The sequence below is a fragment of the Triturus cristatus genome, chromosome 12, assembly GCF_964204655.1.
Source record: "Triturus cristatus chromosome 12, aTriCri1.1, whole genome shotgun sequence".
NCBI classification, from domain to species: domain Eukaryota; kingdom Metazoa; phylum Chordata; class Amphibia; order Caudata; family Salamandridae; genus Triturus; species Triturus cristatus.
The window spans coordinates 14484348-14505613 of record NC_140595.1 but is presented as its reverse complement, the minus strand read 5'-3'; positions in this window follow the sequence as shown (position 1 = coordinate 14505613).

The following is a 21266-nucleotide window of genomic DNA, read 5'->3' as shown; positions in this document are numbered from 1 at the left end:
ACATTAACACAGGTTAGGCTGGAAAGTGTCAAGAGTCTCTCCTCCCCCCCAACTCCATTTATAGAACAGCTCTATGAGGATAACCAATGTCTTCCAAGCCAGCCACTCACATTAATGTGATTCAGTTCCTCTACTGGAAAACCTCTGACGGATGAATCACAAATGCAGACTGATGTCTGCATAAAGTGCCGAGGCCAAGTAATTGGCTAACTCTGAACCATATCTGGCAGGTCAACATAACAGAACTGCTGCTACACATGCTAAACCTCTTCTCTATGTGTTTGGAAACGTTGCATACCAGCTGTCCATACTGTCCCTATGCTGTGTGTGAATTAGCGAAGCTTTAAGAGACCGTTCCACTTAAAAAAAAAAAAAAGAAATCAAAATGACTGTCCTTGTCAATTTTGTTTTATATTTAGCTGCTTACAATTGTGTTTCCATTATTTTTTTAATAACATTTCCCAAATTAAGCTTGAATATTGACGTTCAAACAGTTTGAATCAAACTTCTATGTAGGTACACCAGGAATACACTGTTGTATGTATCAAGTCTGCATCATCTAGGGCTGTAAGGGCACAGCCTGTCACCATTTCACATAATTATATTAAAAAGTAACGAAGAAAGCCTTTGTGTGCAAGGATAAACGTTTCCTGTCTCTGTCCCCATTTCTCTCACAAGAGGAACCTAATAGACAAGAACTGCGCCGGGGCTTACCTGTTTGAATGAAGCTCCCCTCACGCTACATTCCACAAACAGTGCTCCAGGTTTAAATGTCCCGTCCTCACAAGCACCAGGAGACCCCAAGCCAAGGCACCCCAAGCTCCGCTGCACAGCGCCGTCCACAGGAAGCGCAAGCACTATTTTGTGTCCCGACCCGGACCAGACCCCAGGCGGCGCGCACAATGAACCCGGACGCCTCCGCCCAGCGTGCAGTCAACCTTGCAGAAGCTCGTGCGACGTCACGGGCCTATGCTAGGTGGTGGTGGCGGCGTGCGTACGCTGCAGGCAGCAGTTGCAAGCAACAGGTGGCGGTGCGCATGCGCTCGTACTTCAAACATGGCCGCGCGAGTGGCACTGGTGGCCCATTGCAGTGGCCTTTATAATTTATTTGGGGACACTGACACTACTGTAACAGTAGTGTCAGATTCCCCAAATAAATTATAAAGACCGCCGCAACGGGCCACCAGTGCTGCGCGACCGCCACCCCAAAAATAGTGCCGCCTGGGGCGGACCGCCCCCCTCTTAGCTACGCCCCTGGAATCAGGTGAGTGAGATGGGGCGTGAGAAGATGGGATGAAATGGGAAAAGGGAGGGTGGGGAAGGGAGATGCAATGGTGACTGAAGTGTAATGGATGGAATGTGATGGGAGAATGGTGGGATGGAATGCAATGGGATAGGGGATGGGAAAGTAAAAGGGAAGGGGTGGTCTTTGGGATGGGCTATGATGCGAGGTGATGTGATGAGATGAGGAGAGGGTAGGTGGGGTTGGGGTTTGATCTTTTAGCGTTCGGATGGGATGGATTGAGAAGATGGTGAGGTGGGATTTGATGCAAATGGGATGGGGTGGGGTGAGATGTGAGGGAAGAAATGAGATGTGAGGGTAAGGGATGAGATGGGCATGGTGGGGGTTGGGTTTGATGGGACAGGGTAGGGTTGTGGTATAGGGTGGGACAGGGTGGAGTGGGCCAGGGTGGAATGAGGTGTGATGAGAAGGCAGGGTACAGTGCTGCATGGTAATTGTTACTTCAATGCTGCACACTGGAGAACTGAATGTCAGCCTTGGATACATGGAGAATGTGAGAAAGGACAATTGTAAGAGCACTTTTCAAAAACTTCAAATAAATAAGAGTTATTGGCACCTGAAGCATTACTACAATAACAGTAAATTGTTTTTTTTTTCAAATTAAAGAACATATTCTATAATTACTTACAGAGTGCTCTGGTTATCAACCTTGACAGGATGAAAGGCTAAGATCCACTTTACTGCGATTCAAACTTCTGACCTGCAGGTAAAACTAGAGGTCTTAACTTGCTGGGCCTTCTTGCTGGCTGCGGACGTATTACCACTCCTCCACCCACTCCTTCCGCATCGTAGTGCAGTGTGTGCACATTTTGAAACATAACTAATCAGTCCAGAAAGAAGTGTGGAGGAGCTATTCAGTTTCACAGTCCCGCCGGTTTTATATTACTAAAGAGAGAGAACGCACATATTAGCCCCACCTTCAGGGGCTGGAGCCTACTTCTGCTGCTAAATTAGCTGGGGTAAGGCTGGTTTTGGATATTCGCGCTGAAGAGGAGAGAAAGAGTTGCTTTGCTGCAGAAGGCGCAGGGCCTGCGCCACTAAAACATTTTAGCAATGCAGTGATCCAACCTCACGAGTGGGCGGTGGGGAGCGCAAAAGTTTAAGCATTATCAAAATTTCACAGGCACTTTTGTAAAATGCGAGGCATTTTTACAAAAGTGTTGATATTGTGATTTTTTTGCAATCATGACATCCTGAAGGGTTTGATTTACACCTTAAACAATAAGCATGCTAAATCTATTCATCGGTTTCTATGAAATGGTAAATGCAATTCATCCCGAAAGTTTCCAACAGTCAGTTTATGTGGCATTTAACCGTTTTCCTATGAAATCACATGCAACCCTGTGGAGCAGGTAGGCACAGACTATGGCTGGTGCTTTGAAGAGACAGCCATTGTCACTTGGTGCTGTGTATCTGTGAAAGCATGCAGAACTTCCACAGATCTGACCCAGTGATGGCTCTCTGTGATCTCACTTCCAAGTAATCACCTGCTCGCACACAATCACCAGGCCTCGGGTCATCTACTGCATGCATTAGCTAGGCTGTGAAACAGTGGCGGTCTGTAGCCAATCAGTTCATGGACTGTCCAGTGCATCACACGTGAAAAACTATTTCAAGATGTTATGCACCTACCACATGTTTACTGCAGAATGTGTAACGTCATGCATATGGTTGCTAGATATCACAGCTCAACACTGACACACAGGTTCACCATAAACCCATGGCAAGTTTAATTCAAGAAACTAAAGAAGCTATAAACATATCACAAACACACCCTCCTTCACCCCCACTCAGTGGAGTGTGAACACGGAAGCACATTGGAGCAACTGTGCTTATAGCAGAACTCACAAAACGTATTTTTTTTTTTTGGGCATTTTTATATAGCGCAAACTCGACCCGAAGGTATTAGAGCCAGGGCCGGCTTATGTGCTGGTGGCGCCCTGTGCGACAATGTTTGTTGGCGCCGCCCCAATGACCACCTCCACCACCATAGGTATCTCTCGCTAGCACCCTTTAACAGTGACCAAGTCTCCATAACCACACTCTCTCAGATGCACTGAATTAGTTATAGCGCCACTCATACCAGTGAAGGGTGTCCGAGCACTTTGCATCACACACACATTACACAGAGACAATCAATCATACGCGTGTAAATCAGTGTAGGAAATGTTACATAAGCCAAAGGACTAAAAGTGTAGGAGTCACATGTCATCCATACTGATAGGCAGTATAGTTTAAGAGTGCTTGGTGTGGAGAAGCACAAACTCCGAGGCGAAAATGAAACCGCATAGTTGGGAGTTTTCTTTAATAATAAGAATCGATTTCAAGCCAAATTAACCCTTTTTGCAACATTAATTAATGTTCTAATAATGTATACTTTGCAGTCTGTATGCAGTTCCAGGATGAAAGTTAATATCTCACTGTTCTATATTAGGACTTTAAGTTATAAATTGCAAGTAACAAAAGGATGTCTCTTTTGAAAGCAGTAACCTGCTGATCTGTTTACATCATACCCACTCTGTAATCTACTTGGTACACGTTCTTTGCAGCAGGCATATTAACCCTCTGCACTAACTAAATCAAAACCTCAACTATACAAAATGCTGATCTCTCGCCAGGAAGGTAATTAATCACACGAGTTATCTTGACATTTATGTGAGGCCTGGTAATGGGGGGGGGGGGGGGGGGGGAGAAAGAAAAACGCTGCAGCAGGTGCTTCAAAAGCAATACACTTTCAAACACGGCGCCCCCAGGAAGCCTGCACCTGGTGTGGTGACCTCGAGGCTCGAACTCTAGTTTCCAGCACCAAAGGCGGCAGTTTAGTCCGGCCGACGGACCACATCCTCTCCCCTTCATCTAACATCACTTACTTGCGCCCGGTGTTCTCAGAAAGTGCCGTGGAGGGTCCTCTGGTCTCTGCCCTGCCTGTAGTCCACGTCCCGTCGTCCCCGAACAATTAACTGCTTCGAGCCTAGGGCGGTACATCGCTTTACCTAGACTCGCAGATTTGTATTGTATCTCCATTCTCCCCTCTCTGCCTGCAGGCTGCAGCTCCGTCGCCGTCGGCCTGCCACCACCTCCGCCCGGATCGTGTCAACCTAGCAGAAGCGCTCGTGTCCTTCGACGTCACGGGCCTATGCTAGGTGGTGGCGGTGCGCATGCGCTTCAGCGCTTGTATTTCAAAGAGGGCCGCGCGCGCGGCACTGGTGGCCCGTTGCGGCGGCATTTATAATTTATTTGGGGACACTGACTGACGCTACTGTAACAGTAGTGTCAGTGTCCCCAAATAAATTATAAAGGCCGCCGCAACGGGCCACCAGTGCCGCGCGTCTGCCGCCCCAAAAATAGTGCCGCCTGGGGCGGACCGCCCCCACCGCCCCCCCCTAGCTACGCGCCTGGGGGGAGAGACTCAGAGGGAGAGAATAACATGGGGGTCAGGGGGAGAGAGACTCAGAGGGAGACAGGGAATAACATGGGGTGAGGGAAGAGAGAGACTCAGAGGGAGACAGAATAACAAGGGGTGGGGTAGAGACTCTGAGGGAGATGGAGAATAACATGGGGTGAGGGTGAGAGAGACTCAGAGGGAGACAGAGAATAACAAGGGCTGAGGAGGAGGGAATCTACCTTAAGGTGGCCTCCACACACAATCTCTCCATCCTAAACTCTACTCTCGACTCCATTCAAAACTGGATGTCAACTCATCAACTGATTCTGAATCCCTCCAAAACTGCGTTCCTCCTCCTCTCCGCCTCACTCTCTCCTCCTTCGGTTCAATCATGGATGGATCAGATGAATCTACTGAACAATAAACCCATCATTGTCGAGAGCGCAAAATCCCTTGGTGTCATACTCGACACAAAACTCAATCTACTCTCCCACATCAATTCCATTGCAAAGTCTGCTTGATACCAACTGCTCCTTCTTTGGGGGATTCGTCGCTTCTTCCCGGAGCAAGACCTTAAAACCCTGGTCCAATCGCTGGTTCTCTCCTGATTGGACTACTGCAATTCTCTTCTTACTGGCCTCCCCAAATCCCACCTGTCCCCCCTTAAGTCTGTTCTCCATTCAGCAGCTCGTTTCATATATGGGGCCAAAAGAAGCGACCACATCACACCCATTTTATCCACCCTCCGTTGGCTTCCCATCAAGGCAAGATCTATCTACAAGACTGCCTGTATCACCCACAAAGCCTTGCACTCCTCCTCCCCTCGCTACCTGGCGGATAAACTGAAACTCTCTGGAGGCTCTAGACCATCACGTAATGCGGAAAATGTTTTGCTTGAACCTCCCACTTTCAAAAAGGAAAGATCGATGGCCCAATCCTTTTCAGGCAACGCAATGAGAATCTGGAACTCACTTCCGCCTCAACTCCGGACCACCACCTCTTCCCGATCCTTCAAAACTGACCTCAAATTTCTCCTCCTTCAAAGACACCTTCAAATTTAATTCATGCCCTCTCTATTCCCTCAAGGAAGTTCTTTCATTATAGGAAATTCTGTACTCCATGCCTATAGAAGTGCCTTCCTAGTGTGTTCTTGTGTTTTGAGTGACTGCCGCTTATTGCAGTATTATACCTCTACTTGTATCTTGCATGCCTCACTTGTCACCTTTGCCTCATGTAACGTAACGTTTGCTTTTGTAACATGCCCACTTGTAATTCTCTCCTCTCCTCATGTAACGCTACTGTTCCTATTGTGAAGCGCTCTGACACCTTCGGGTAAAGTCCGCGCTATATAAAATCGCATAAAATAAAAAATAAAAAAAACTCAGTGGGACTGAAGCGTTAGTCGAGATAGACAGTGAGGACAGCGTTGGCCTCTGGGAACCCATCCCCCGGGACCATACAACAATTATTGGGGAGGGGATAACTGGTCTCCCCTCCCCAAGTCTTAAGAGACCCTGGGGACTCCATTCCCCCGGGGCCAAAAATATTTATTTTAGTAAAAGTGGCGCGTGGCCCACTCCCTAAGCCAAGGGGGCCCCAGGTACCACATCCCCGGCGCCAAAGTCTAGTTATAGGCAGTCCTTTAAATGGGCCGGTACTGTCCGGTACGGAGTATCGGCACTTTTTTATTTTGAGGAGGAGAGTACCAGCACTTTACAAGAGAAATTCAATACCTTTAATTGGAGAGTACCGGCACTTCTCAGAAACAAGCAGGTACTCTGCCACAGAGTGCCTGCACTTTTATTTTTCCATTTCAAGCGCTGATTAGAGGGACCCATGGCCCCCCATCCCAAACCACTAGTGCTCCTGAGAGCACCATCCCCAAGGCCTGTTTTAAAAAAATTAAGGGGAAGGGGGTGCTTAGCCCCCCTCCCCAAGCCAATAGTTGCTCTGATGCTGCAGTTAACTTATGGGCAGTGCTTTAAATGGGGGAAAAAAAGTGCAGGTACTCATTAAATTGAGCTGTGGCCTGGGGGCGTGGCAAGGAGGCGGGGCAATGGGCTGGGCTACTGACACATTTAAAAGTCGCATAAAAAATTGGGGTGTGAATGATGACAAATTGCTTTAATCTGTAATGACCAGCTCTAACAGTGTGAGGGAGAGGCCCACAAAAGTGTTTACTGTAGGCCCATCATTCCACGTTTAGTGCTGCCAGTATCACCGTCCTTAGTATGCTTTTTTTTCTGATTATGAACTAACAGAATGCTATACATCACTGACCGTTACGTGCGGTCCCTGATCGACAGCAGCACTAAGCTGCAGTCTATTAGACTTAGAACTGACATCAATAAGATGTTAAATAAACATGCACACATTTATTTAAAGGTTAAGTTAAGTTACAGAGAGTAACTAGGGTGTCCTGCATCTTTTTACGTTACCAACACTCATTTTTAAACACGTCTTGCAGCAAGAATGTAAACTTTATATAAAGTCTCTTCCTACTTAAAAAGGTGTTATTTCATTAACATGCAGAACCACTTATCCTTATTACATCAGATTATATCAGTGCGCTGATAGACATTTTATCGTCTAAAGTGATAGTTTTCAAACGTGAATTTAAAAAAAATGAATTCTTCCCTTCATCCTGACGGGAATGCCAATATTGAACTTATGTGCATCTTCTTGAGTGCCCGGGGTTCCTATTATACATGGACATTAGCATTTATCAATCAAACACAGGGGAGGATTTTGTAAAGCGCATATCCTGAAGTCATATTGCGAGGTCCTCCTATATGTGATAATGAAGAAAAAGGAGGGAAAGTATAAACAATTGCCTAGGATCACACAATTCGGTAAAGTGGGGAAGCCAAGATTTATCTCAGGTTTTCTGGTTTGATATTGTGCAGGTCAACTGCACAATGTGAAACCAGAAAACCTGGGATTTATCCTGGCTTCCCCACTTTACCGAATTGTGTGATGGTAGGCAAACAAAAATGTTTGCGAGTACCCATGATATTCCCATGATATTCTCTCTTCCGCTTGTTAGCTACAAATCTAAACACCACTTCTGGAGTAAATATGAGAGTTGCATAAACAACAAAGACCATAGAACAGCAAAATACTGAAGACTCATCCCCACCAAAAAAGTGTATAACACTCCAGGGGCCATAAAAAAGGAAAAATCCGCCTCTGTGCTTCCATCTGTGGCTTTCCAAAGGCCTGCCATAACGTTTTAACGGTACCAACCTGAATGCACGCCACAGAACCGGACCGAATGCAAAATATAATTGGGGTGGGGTGCATCCCATACAAACCCCCCTGAAGATACGCCCTTGGGGAGAGGAGCCAGGCCAGCAGTGAGGGCCAGAGCGAAACACAGCCGCAGAGGCAGGAATAGCAGGAAAGTAATTCATTAAATAGATTCCTTTCGTGCTGTTCCTGCCTCTGCTGTAACACAGGATTGGATGAGCCCCTTGGAGAGATGTAATGCAGGGCACCGGGGTGAGGCGTTGCAGCCGCCCCTGCATTACACAAGCACACTCATTTGTTTCAGGCACGGTTACCGTGCACCTACCAGCAACTGGGAGTGTGCGGGGGCAAGTCCTGAGACTCGAGCGTCACCTCCTTGTGTTCCTCTTCTGTGTCACTTGTCTCCGTATCTGCTGCTCTTCCGGCTCCTTCACTTCCCTCACCTTGCCAGTTTTTGTCTCCTGGTTTCTGGCTCTGATGCAATAATCTTATCCACGCACCCAAGGTGAACCAGACTGGCCTTCCATAATCCGGAGTATCTGATATTCAGAAGAGTCGTTGAATTCAGCATCCCTCAGCCTTTCTGCCTCTCCACCAGCGTGACCGGTGGAAGGAGTATTCCACTTGTCGCTATGTGTCGTCCCCAAAGATTTTATTGAGCTTAACTCGTATGATTTAAGTAAAATTGCTGCACCTTACTGGGCCTCAGGTCCAAACAGCCATATTGAAGATCAGCTAGGCAACACCGCTTTCCCTCGTCAAATATTTTATTGACTATGGCCCAGAATACTGATACTATACAAAATGTTAAACTTATTGTCGTATTTTGATTTCAGATATTCTTTGACCAGTCAGAGTCTATTTATGGGTTTGTCAAGCGCAGTATTCTATTTTGCCTGTTAGGCGCCATGCGCCACACACACACACACACACACACACGCACACACACACACACACAAAAACCACACAACCCCACACACAACCACACACACAACCCCACACACAACCCCACACGCAACCACACCACACACACAGACACACACACAACCACACCGCCACACCCACAACCACACACACAACCACACACACACAAACACACACAACCACACACAACCACACACACACACACACACACACACACACACCTGCCATCCAATCCTGTGTTCGGGCAGAGACAGGAGGAACACGAAAGGCGCGCAGGGCTCTTACCCACGCCCCGGAGTTGATGTAGATGGTTCCTCGCTGGGCCTGACTGGCGATGGCGAGCTCCTTCTCGATAGTTCTCTTCTGTGCTTCAAAGCAGTGACCCTGTGGCTCTCTTTTCCACCCTCGCGCTAGGAAACTAAAAAGGGAAAACCAGCCCAAACTGCCCCTTTTAAAGGGCTTCCTGCCGAAGAGCTACCTGGCGGGTGACGTCCGACGGCTGTGCCACGTCACTACCGGTGCGAAACCGTACCGGACCATTTAAAGCACTGCTTATGGGGAGGGGGCATGCAGCCCTATTCACAAGCCTTAATAGGCCCCGGGGACCCATTTGAAGGGGAGAGGAACAGGAGGGGGGCGCCCCCTCTCTATATGAGCCTACTATTGAGGCCCAGAGGAGCCTATCCCCCGCGGCCTGTTTTAGCACCATCATGGCAAAAGGTCTCTCCCCCCAAAGCATGAATGCCTGCAAATAAATACACACCACACAAGTTTATACTTGGGAAAAAACTGCTGCAGGTTTATTACATACAATAATCTGGTGGGTTAGCTTACGGGCGATCCAAGGACAGGCAGCCTTCTAGCCACCTGCCCGCCTGATGAGCCTAGCAGCACCGTGGCAAACCACTTTGTACTGCACCTTCTGGTGATCCCCTACCCGGATCACCTGACCAACCTTGGTCCATTATACTCACGCCCCTTTCGGGGCGGAGCGTAGCTAGGCAAGCCCCGGCTGCTCAGGCCCACAACCGCCCAAAGGACTAACGGGGCGCCGACATAGATTCTGTGAACCTCCCATGAGGCTCCTGGGGTTCGGCTCTGGCACCCCTATGTGCCGCGCAGAGGTACCGTTCTGTACCCATATGCTTCCAGATCGCCCCGTAACTCCGCCTGCAGCGAAAAAGTACAACATTACAAAGTCCTAGCCATGCTTCCCACTGCCAACATGCCGGGTAAGAGGTAGGGTGGGAGAGCGTGTGGGAAACGTGGTGTCCGCGGCGCGTCCGGTGCACAAATAGGCAGGAAAGGGCGTGGGGGGGACATATGTATCCCTCACCCTGCCCAGCGCACCGGACATGACGCGGGACACCCGCGATCTGGTGGGGACTTCTCCCCCAGAAAGGTGGGGGGGAAGCCCGATGCCACTACAGGGCCGCTCTCTTGAGTGGCCCCCTGTGGAGGCCTCGGGCAGCCGCATAGCACCATCATGGCAAAAGGCCCCCCCCAAAGCATGAAAGCCCTCAAATAAATACACACCACACAAGTTTATACTTGGGAAAAAACTGCTGCAGGTTTATTACATACAACGTTATGTAATCTGGTGGGTTAGCTTACGGGCGATCCAAGGACAGGCAGCCTTCTCGCCACCTGCCCGCCTGATGAGCCTAGCAGCACCGTGGCGAACCACTTTGTACTGCACCTTCTGGTGATCCCCTTCCCGCATCACCTGACCACCCTTGGTCCATTATACTCACGCCCCTTTCGGGAGGGAGCGTAGCTAGGCAAGCCCCCGGTTGCTCAGGCTCACAACCGCCCGAAGGACTAACGGGGCGCCGACATAGATTCCGTGAACCTCCCATGAGGCTCCTGGGGTTCGGCTCTGGCACCCCTATGTGCCGCACAGAGGTACCATTCTGTACCCATATGCTTCCAGATCGCCCCGTAACTCCGCCACAGCCCTGGAGGCGGCCAACTGTTGCCGCCAGGGGCCCCCCACCAACCGCTCTAGTCTTTTACCTGCAACCCTTTTGTGCTATCGCCTCCTGCAAGTCTAACAAGAACAAGTCCATCCCCACTGGAGTGAGGTGTACCCCGTCAGCCTCAAAGTATCATTTGACCCTCTCCTGAATCATTTCATGTCTGATGAATCCCAGGCCCCTCTGCTGAGTGAACTTGCGCATGGAGCTGTTCACCCGTCTCCTGGACCGCTCCACCACCTCGCCAGACTTTGCCCCCTGCCAGACTCTCCGTGGCACAATCTCTGACCACCAGAGCTCGCACTGACCCAAGCGCTTGCTAAGTTCCCGCAAGTCAGTTTTCATGACATGCAGGAGCAAAGTCCTCCCAGAGGTAGTCAGGTCATTGCCCCCAAGGTGGATCACCAAAAAATTAGGCGGGGTACCCAGCGCTGCTAGCGAGTGCTCTAGTCTGTTCATGAGGCTGCTCCATCTCATCCCTGGAAAACCCAAACACTCAAACTTTGTCCGCGAGAATCGACGCATCCAGTTCCTGATCGATGCCCAACGGGCCAATCGGGAGATGGTATAGTGCCCAATGACCCACACACGTGATCCTGATGAAACAAAGGACACGTTTCAACTCAAAATGTTTATTACCATAAACAATATGCCATTGCACTTAAAACCACAAAACACATAAAACATGTGGCACACAACACTGCACACTACAGTACTATTTACACTAAGCAGGCGCCTTCAGGGGCGGATATATAGCTTTTAACACTGTGACTCCCAGCGCCCCACTTTTTTCACACGTGCAGGTTCCAAGCATAATGTGAATGCAGTGGTGGCTGGCCCAATCCTGAAAGAGTGGCTTGAATATTTTGTATCTGCCTGGAGGAGGCCGGCCCTGGACAAGCAAGCCCCCATTACACGCTCCACCTGGAATATGGTTAGGGGAACGAGGTCTGTGTGTATCAATAAGTAACCAGGTGCCACTGGGCGAAGTGAGACGTATTCCCGGACCTTGGCAACTGGGCAGTATCTGGGGTCTCCTAAAGGCAATAACTCTGCCTTCACCCCCTTCCCTTTCTGGTCCGTTTTCGACCTCCTGAAGTGGATGGTCAACTTACCCTCCAACCCAATATCCAATATGTCCAAAGCGTCTCCTGACCTATCTGTTTTGGACCGGGCCACTAACTCACTGATACGGAACGCTCCATAAAATGCTAAGCAGAAAGCGGTGGAAAAGAGGGACGCCTCGTAGGGCGAGTGGGTGACTCCTCCTAGGACGTCCAACATTGCCTGCAGGATGGGGAAGGTGATGGGGGACCTGTTTTCTGGAACCCGGGGCTCGTCTCTGGCCCACACATTCAGTGCCGCCCTGATGACAAAGGACTTGGCTGGGTCCTGTCCTCCCCTCAGCTTAACATTGTGGCTGACCGCCGCTAAATGACCACAAACCCATGAGTGGCTCTTCCCTTGTTTTTTAGCCCATACCACAAACGCTTGTACCTTGCCTTCCATGGGTTGCCCGGACAGGCCCAAGGCACCCGCCACTTTGTTGAAGGAGGTCATGTGTGCCAGGTGCCGTTTCCTAGTACCGGGGGCCAAGGTCCGTTCCCCCAGGGCCCTCAACTGTTGTTCCATTCCAAGATCCTCCAGAGGGTTGACAAGAAGGGGGTCATCTCCGCTCTCGCCTGCGGCCAGGCCTCCCGGAAATGGAGCCACTGAAAACGAGAGAGAGCGTCAGCTGCCACATTCTTGACCCCCTCGATGTGTCTAGCCCTACACTCAAAGTTGCAGTGCAGGCTCCCTCTGGCGAGCTCCCTGAGCAAGCAGAGCACCAGCGGGCACTTGGCAGTCTACCCGTTGATGGCCTGTACAACCGCCATGTTGTCAGACCAGAATAGGACATTTCTGTCCGACAAGGTCGCGGGCCACAGGTGGAGTGATATGACAATGGGGAAAAGTTCCAAAACTGTGATATTGGCAGTGATGCCACGCTTGTGCCAGGCGGTGGGCCATTCCTGTGCGCACCACTCCTCGCCCAGGATTGCCCCAAAGCCCTCCCTCCCAGATGCATCCGTGAAAAGGCTGAGCTCGGGACTGTCCACCCAGGGAGCCCTCCAGATGACCGTCCCATTGAAGAGAGACAGGAACTCCCCCCACATGACCAAGTCCTTCTTCAAGCCTGCCGCCAACTTAACCAGGTGGTGTTTTTTAGACACATTTGCTGTGGCCCTGGCTAATCTCCTGGCGAACACTCGCCCCACCGGGATGACTCTGGCTGCTAAGTTGAGTTTGCCCAAGAGGCTTTGGATGACACACAAAGGAGCCTTGTCTTTCCCCAGCAGTGACTGGATGTCCTGTCGCAAAGCCTGCACCTTCTCTGCAGGGAGTCTAGACACGCCCGTCACCATGTCCAGCTCAGTGCCCAAAAAGGTGAGAACCTGCACAGGACCCTCGGTCTTACCAGGTGCTAACGGCACCCCAAGGTGTCTTGCCAATTCCTGAAAGCATTGTAGCCCCCTGCTGCACTCCTGCGTACCCCCACCCCCAATGAACAAAAAATCGTCAAGGTAGTGGGTCACCCCTTTGTGGTAAATAATTTAATTACCGGGACTTAATTTGATACAGAAACATAATAAAAATAGCTCAATAAATAAGAGGCAGAATCCGTGGTATTAGAGGTTCGGAATGGGCTTTATTCCAATGGACGATTCGAATCGGTTGCTCCAAGTTCCATCACCACGAAGGTTCAGGAAGTGAAGTACATACATTATTGATAATTAATCACTTTTATACAATAGGCATTACAGTGAAGCAAATGCAAGAGGCGTAACAATTGATAGCAAAGATAACATTTCACATGCGTAGCTGAAGGAGGCGTAATTGGGAGTAACAAGGAAACGTCATTGGTTGTGATGTCACATATGGGTGGACCTATGAAATAACTTCGCAATGTCAGCAGAAATACTTGGCAGAGATGCGCGCACAGCAGCATGACGTGTGATTGACGTGCAACTAGGGGGTGAAGGGGACTTGACATTTAGCTCTACATGTGGCGACAGAAGTCTGGAGGGTCAAGTCAACCTAATCCCAAATCATATCTAACATCCTATGTTTAAAGAACTATGTTATCCAAAAGAGAGGTCTCTTAGAGTAGAATCTTATTCTATACTGACTATACTGACTGTTAGTGCGTGTACAAGCGTCTAAGTGTCTACACTAGATGCGAGGGCAGGAATCTTCCATAGTAACAGTGCTATGAATTACTTGCATAAAGACAGAGAAACCGGGCCTTTGCTCGGTAGCTGGAAGAATGTTTACTTAAACTACTAGACAGGAATGCATTGGGCAGGGAGCGGAGCAGATAATTTCGAAGGTGAAATACAGTTTCTTGGCAGGCAACGGGCTGATGTCAGGCATCGTGAGCCGCGCAGGGAATGAGACAAAGTTCATGGTCACAGATGCAGGCTCAGACTGGAGCTTCAGAGGCAGAAAGCAAGAAAAGCTTGATGACAGAATCAGGGCCTACTTGCCTGGACTGTAAAAATGGCATAAGTGAACCATATAAAGCCGGTGGCCTTTCGTACTTAGGAATGGAATATCCGGCCCATTCATGGCTGATCTGAAAGAGGACATGTTGACGGTGGACGCACATGTGTTTGCGTCTTCATAACTGGAACTGGAGGGAACATACATGTACTTGTGATTCATACATGAAACCGTTGGGGTCCAAGATAGGGGACATAACTGATCAGAAAAATCCATATTTCCACATTCCCTCCTTGTCCCCTACTTGCCCATCAAGAGATATCAATCTTCATCAATCCATTGATCTGTTCATATAGCATCATTTGTTCTTCTTTTTTCTTCTGGGACGAATGAAATCTTGGTGATGGAATACACGATGTGGCACACAGACCACAAATCGCTGGTCCACATTGTAGGCATAGACAGCAACTGAATAATATGAGAAAGCCAATACCTAGGAAGGATAGGACCTTCCATCCAAAGGTAGATAATACACTCCAAAACCAACCGGACCAAGTCCAGGTGCCTGGATTCTGGTGTATCTGGCTTACAATCTTATGAAGGCGAGTTATGGCTTTATATACAGATGGCGAATTTTCTGGTATGAAAATGCAACAACTTGATCCGATGACCCTACAAGCTCCGCCCCTATCGGCCAGGATGACGTCAAGGACAAGACGATTTTGAAGCACAACAATCCGCATAGCAGACTGTTCTTCTGTTAAATTGCCTAAGGCGGAAATAGTTTCGTTCACTACTGCTTCAAGGGTTCTAGTTAATCTACGTATCAACTTACTATTAGTAACGGTACCTATATAGGGAAAGAGACCTTTATTGAAATCTGTGTATTTTTCCCATGCTGTTTCAGTGTAATCGACTATTGGGAGATCTCTCCTTTCTCTATTGTGTACTAAATGAGTATTTCTGTGATAATCAGGAGGAGCTAGGAAAACAGGTGGCAAAAGGAATCCAATGTAGCAGGTACCATCCCAATCTAGAGGCAAACGTACATATGCCGTCTGACCACATATGAAATAGGAATGGCGGGAAGCTCTAAATGTAGACTTGCCCTGATCACTAAATTCTATTACAGTGGTGCATCTACTATGGCCCATATGTATGGAACCATTCTTTCTTACACATAATTCACCTTTTACTGGAAATACTGACATGGCGGATAAAATTGGAGTAGCTTCGGATTCGACATTTAGGATCATAAGATTAAGCGTAAAATTACCTAATCCATATACTTCATTTTCTAGATCAGTTCCTGTTCTCTTGGGAAGTCCCTCCTTGTTAGGGTAGCAGACTTTAAGTAAAACTAAGTTCAAATTTCCCCATACCCAGTTGTCTTGATAAACTGCAGAATTTGAATCTAGGGAATTAATTAAACTAAACCATGCTCCACAGGAGCCGTTGTGTGTGAATGGGTATGGAAAAAGAGGTAGAATTCCTTTATAATTCTGATAGGGAGGGAGTCGGCCACATATCCAACAATTTGTAGCATTGCTAACCTGATGGGAATGATGTAACATACTAATAAACGTATTATTGCGCAGCGCAAATCTATAAGACAACTCATGCGGAGGTAATTCACTAAAAGAATGTTCAGCAGTAACATTATAAACATGTCTAGAAATAGGATAATATATGTGCAACAATATACTTGCAGTAATTATTAAAAGACTTAAGAAAAACAAAATTAATAACGTCACTGTGCAATGACTACGCAGTGATTTACAGTATGCATGTCGTTTCAACATTTTTCGGGTGTTTTCTCTATTCAGATCTAAGGGATACATGTCAGAGACAAATTCAACCGCTTCACCTTGGAGAGGACTTAAACAATCAAATTTCCCGACTGGTTAGATCTGAGTTTTAGTTTATATTGTTCGTGACTACTTGATTCAACAAAAGGAAGTTTTGAGTCAATGGGTGAAGACACATAAGGTGTGGTATTTACATCCGATGGTAGTCCATGAAATTTCTTGATATGACTTGAATGTACCCAGCCTTTCCTGCCTTCGATCTTCACGGCTGTCCTTGTGGTGAGCTAGACCAGTTGCGGTGACCTCCACCTAGGATCCAGCTGAGTCTTTCGATCAAAGTTCCTCACCAAGACCAGGTCCCCCGGAACTACGTCATGGGGTTTCACCTCAGTGTTGTCAGGAAAAGCTGCAGCTACCTGTGAACGACAAGATTGTAGTGCAGACATCAAGGAAGCCAAATATTCTGTCAGCATATTACAGTCAATATCAGTTATTTTACGTGGTATAGGCGTCCCCCACATATTTGGTGGTCTGCAAAGATCACCTCATACGGGGATAGCCCTGTTCGAGAGTGTGCTACCATTCTCATGTAAAAGAGTGCAACTGGTAACGCTACTACCCAGTCGACACCTTTCTCTCTGCATATTTTGGGCAATCTGATTTTCAGGGTCTGATTATGTCTTTCCACGAGACCTGCTGCCTCGGGGTGTCGGACACAGTGGAATTTCCACTGATAACCTAACAAAAGTGAAACGTGTTTCATTAGTTCGGATGAGAACGGCTGGCCGTTATCTGAGTAGACAACACGTGGTAAACCGTATCGTGGGAAGAATTCTCGAACTAACTGTTTGGCAGTAGTCGGGGCAGTGTAATCTGAAACCGGGTATGCCTCTGTCCAACGGGAAAGAGCACAGACAACTACGAGAACATATTTGAATCCTCGACATCGTTCCATCTGGATATAATCCATCTGGAGGATTTCAAAAGGGTGATCAGGAGGCTGAAATCCACCCTGTTCCACGGGAATGCTTTTTCCTGGGTTGAACTGACAACAGATCATACAGGTACGAACTTTTTGTTTAGCTGCTGCTCGTAAATGTTTGTTGAACCAAATGTGTTGAATGCTGTCTAGCATAGCTTTTTCTCCTAGATGTGCTGGACTATGGACAGTGTTAATAATGACTTGGACCATTGAATCAGGAAGGAACCACACAGATTTTTCCTTTGTCATCCATCCTTGATCCGTTTGGATCCCTCCTAATTCAGTCCATTTCTTTATTTCGTCTGGAGTAGCATGTGTCTGTATGTCAATTACGTCAAGAGCGGGATCCTTAACCATCATGCAATGTGTTGGCGTCAGGACTATTGTCTTTGTCATGTCGGATGTTTGAGTTTGAGCAGTCTGTTTAGCTGTTCTGTCAGCTAGATCATTGCCTTGAGAAATGATATCAGTAACTTTCGTATGAGCTTTACATTTCATAATTGATATTGCAGTGGGTAGATGTATTACGTCTAATAAGGCATGAATGAGGGGTCCGTGCTGAATGTGGGCACCGTGAGAAGTTAAATAACCTCTCTCTCGCCACAGCACGCCGAAGTCATGTACAACTCCGAATGCATAACGTGAATCAGTGTATATGTTGACTCTTTTATTTGTGGCTTGAATACAGGCTTGTGTCAGAGCGACGAGCTCTGCTGCTTGAGCGGACAAGGTATTTATGCAGTTTGTTTCAATGATTTCAGTATCTGTTGTGACTGCGTAAGCGGCCACTAATTCTCCTGTACTTGTTCTCATACATGAACCATCTACATACAACGTTAGGTCTGGGTCTGACAATGGGACGTCTGTCAAGTCTTGTCTGGGTTTCGTTGTGATTGTAATAACATCAATACAATCATGAGCTAGTGGATCTGTTCCGATTACGGGTAAAAGTGTGGCAGGATTCAATGTGTTACAACGTCTGATTTCTATATGTGGCTGAAACAATGTTAATTCATACCCTGTAAGTCGCGCTATAGTCAAGTGCTGTGTTTGCGTTCTATTCACAAGAACCTCTACTGCATGTGGTACTTGAACTGTCAATGGATGTCCTAACACTATGGCATCGCTTTGTCTGATTGCTAAAGCTGTTGCTGCCACCGATTTCAGGCATGCAGGCAAAGCCTGAGCTACGGGATCTAATGTACTAGAAAAATAAGCACATGGTTTGTGGGATCCTGCCTGTTCCTGTGTGAGTACTGACAAGGCAGTACCTTCGCGTTCTGTAACAAAGAGTGCAAACTGTTTATTGTAACATGGTGTTGCTAAAACCGGTGCTTGGCATAAGGCTTTCTTTAGGTTTTCAAAAGCTTGTGTATGTTCCTGAGTCCAAGGGAGAACAGTCGATGTGGCTGCCTCCTGTGTTGTCAATTGAATGAGTGGTTTTGCTAGAAATGCATACTGAGGGATCCACTGCCTACAATATGAAGTGAGGCCTATAAAAGCCCGCACCTCCTTTTGTGTCTTGGGTATTGGCATGTTAGCTATTAACTGAATGCGGTCGGGTGTAAGCTGCCTTCCCTCCTTGGACAGCGAGTGTCCAAGATAAACAACTCGCTGGACACAGAATTGCAGCTTAGAAGGGGACACCTTGTGCCCTTTTTCGGCTAGAAATTGTAAAACTGTCAGTGATGCTTTCTCACATTCAGGTTCGCTTCTAGCGGTGATCAGCAGATCATCGACATATTGAAGCAGGGCAGTGTTTACTGGCATGTGGATACTGTCGAGTTCTCGTTTCAGTGCTTGGCTATAGATGCTGGGGCTTTCTGTAAATCCTTGAGGTGCGCGTGAGAATTTAAAGCTACGTCCATTTAAACTAAATCCGAACAAGTATTGGCTTTCCGGATCTATAGGGACGCTGAAAAAGGCATTCTTGAGATCAATTACAGTAAAGAATGTTGCTTCAGAATCAATAGCTGTCAGTAATGACGAGATATCTGGGACCACAGGGAATTGTGGCACAATGCATTTGTTCAATTCGCGCACATCAATAACCAATCGATATACTGGCGGGGCCTTTGGATCTGTTCGTTTAAGAATCGGAATTATCGGGGAATTACATACATTGGAGTCTGTTTCCACAACCACTCCTTGGGCAATGAGTTCGTCAATGATTTGTAGTAAAGCCACAACAGCATCTGGTGGTAACTTGTATTGTCGCATTCGTGGTAATACCACTCCTGCTTTTAATGTAACTCGATATGGTGTAATATTCATGCAACCCACATCAGTAGGGCCTTGTGCCCATAAATGTGTAGGTAAAGTCTGCAGTCGAGGATCCATGTCTCGAGACATATAGTGACCTTTGAAATCACGTAAAAACAATCTTACTCCTTCCGGAGAACAACATATTATAGCTCCTAGAGCTTTCAGTGTTTTTATACCTAACAAGTTTTCTGGACATGATTTAGTAAGCAATAAATCTGTAGTTCTGGTCAAGGGTCCTATCGTAAGTGGAAGAGGCTGTGATACTTCATTAACAATAGGTTTTCCTGAGAAACCAAGGGAAATATTCTGTGAGCCTGAGAGGGGTGCCCCTGGAACTTCACTACGTTTTATGGTTGTTCGACTTGCCCCTGTATCAAGCAAAAATTTTCTATCTTGGCCTAATAATTCACTATGTACATAAGGTCCTTCTTGGTCTACTGGGACCTCGATAAGGGGTAAGTCAACTTCCCTCTCTAGGCTGGTTCATGCGTATCGTTGATAATCAGGATAGTCGTACTGTGCGGTCTGGTACAGCTGTCGTGTCGTGGTTTGTGTAGCAGCAACAGGCAGCGCTGGTGCAGCTGGCACAAACTGTATAGACTGTTGTGGAGCTGGCATGGACTGTGCATGCTGCGGGGCTCCTTGTTCATTCTGATCCTGTCTAAGTGGCCGTGGTCTTTCTTTTGTAATACCTGTGGCGATATTACGCTTCAGGACTGGGCAATCGTGTATATAATGACCTGGTTGTTTACAATAGTTGCATGTCCCTTTTACAGGTCCTGCTGAATCACCGGAATGTGTCGTACCCTTTTTATGTCCTTCAGCTGGAACTGTCTGGGAGACTAGCATTTTCATTTTCGTGTCTTTCATGCGTCTTTGTTCATGTTCTTGTTCCTCTCTAATTCTATTGTAATGGTACTGTAACATTTGTAACATTTGTGATGGGGTATTACCTTGCCAGGTACTCTCGAATTTTAATACTCTATTCTTCACTTGGGGCAAGGAATTTTCAACTAATTTTGTCACAAACAGATGTGGGTATGATTCGCTACTTGCTTTTATGCCACTATTTATACCAAAACATTTTTCGAATCGGGCATAGAAATCACTAGTGTCTTCATCTTGCTTTTGTTTACAGGCTGAAATTGCACCCCAGTCTTCCTTTTTCGTGGTTAATAAACGTGGCAGTACCTGTACTAGTAAACCTGGTAGTGCTTTAGTTTTGTCCCCAAGTCCCGAACCTGGACCTCGGGCCCTTTCTTCATTTTCTAATGCTGTCCAGTCTATCTTTTGGTCTCCCACCTCCCACTCTTTTTCCTTGAGTTTTTCATAAATGCCAGCAGGCATTAATACCTTTAATATTGTCATAATGTCGGGATAGGTATACTCTCCCATGAGTAACATGTCTTTAATTTCTCGGTGGAAACCCGCTGGGTCTTTGTCATGACTGGGTACCACTTTCTTCATTTCTAACAATTCTATTTTCGATATGGGCGTATATACAAATACACGTCTAAACTGATTGTCCTCGCCCTTTATTGGGTGTACTTCTCGTAAGGGATTCTGTCTGTCCATGTAATACATCGGTCTTTCCTTGATGGGCAGTGAGACATGTTCTGGACATACAAAAAGAATGTACTGCTTTCTTGATTCTAGTATTTCTTTAATTAGCTTAGTACCTGAACCTCTCCATCTATTCGTGAGTAATTCAGTCAATATATCAGGTAAGGGACCAGGATCTGAATGTTGGCTTTTATATAGTATAAGAAGTTGTTGAATCATATAAATCCCAGCTAAACGCTGTTCATCTGGGGTGAGGTTCAAAAATGTGTGTGCTACTGTATCATCACCATATTTTCCGGGACTGTCAACCCAATGAACGGCTGACCTG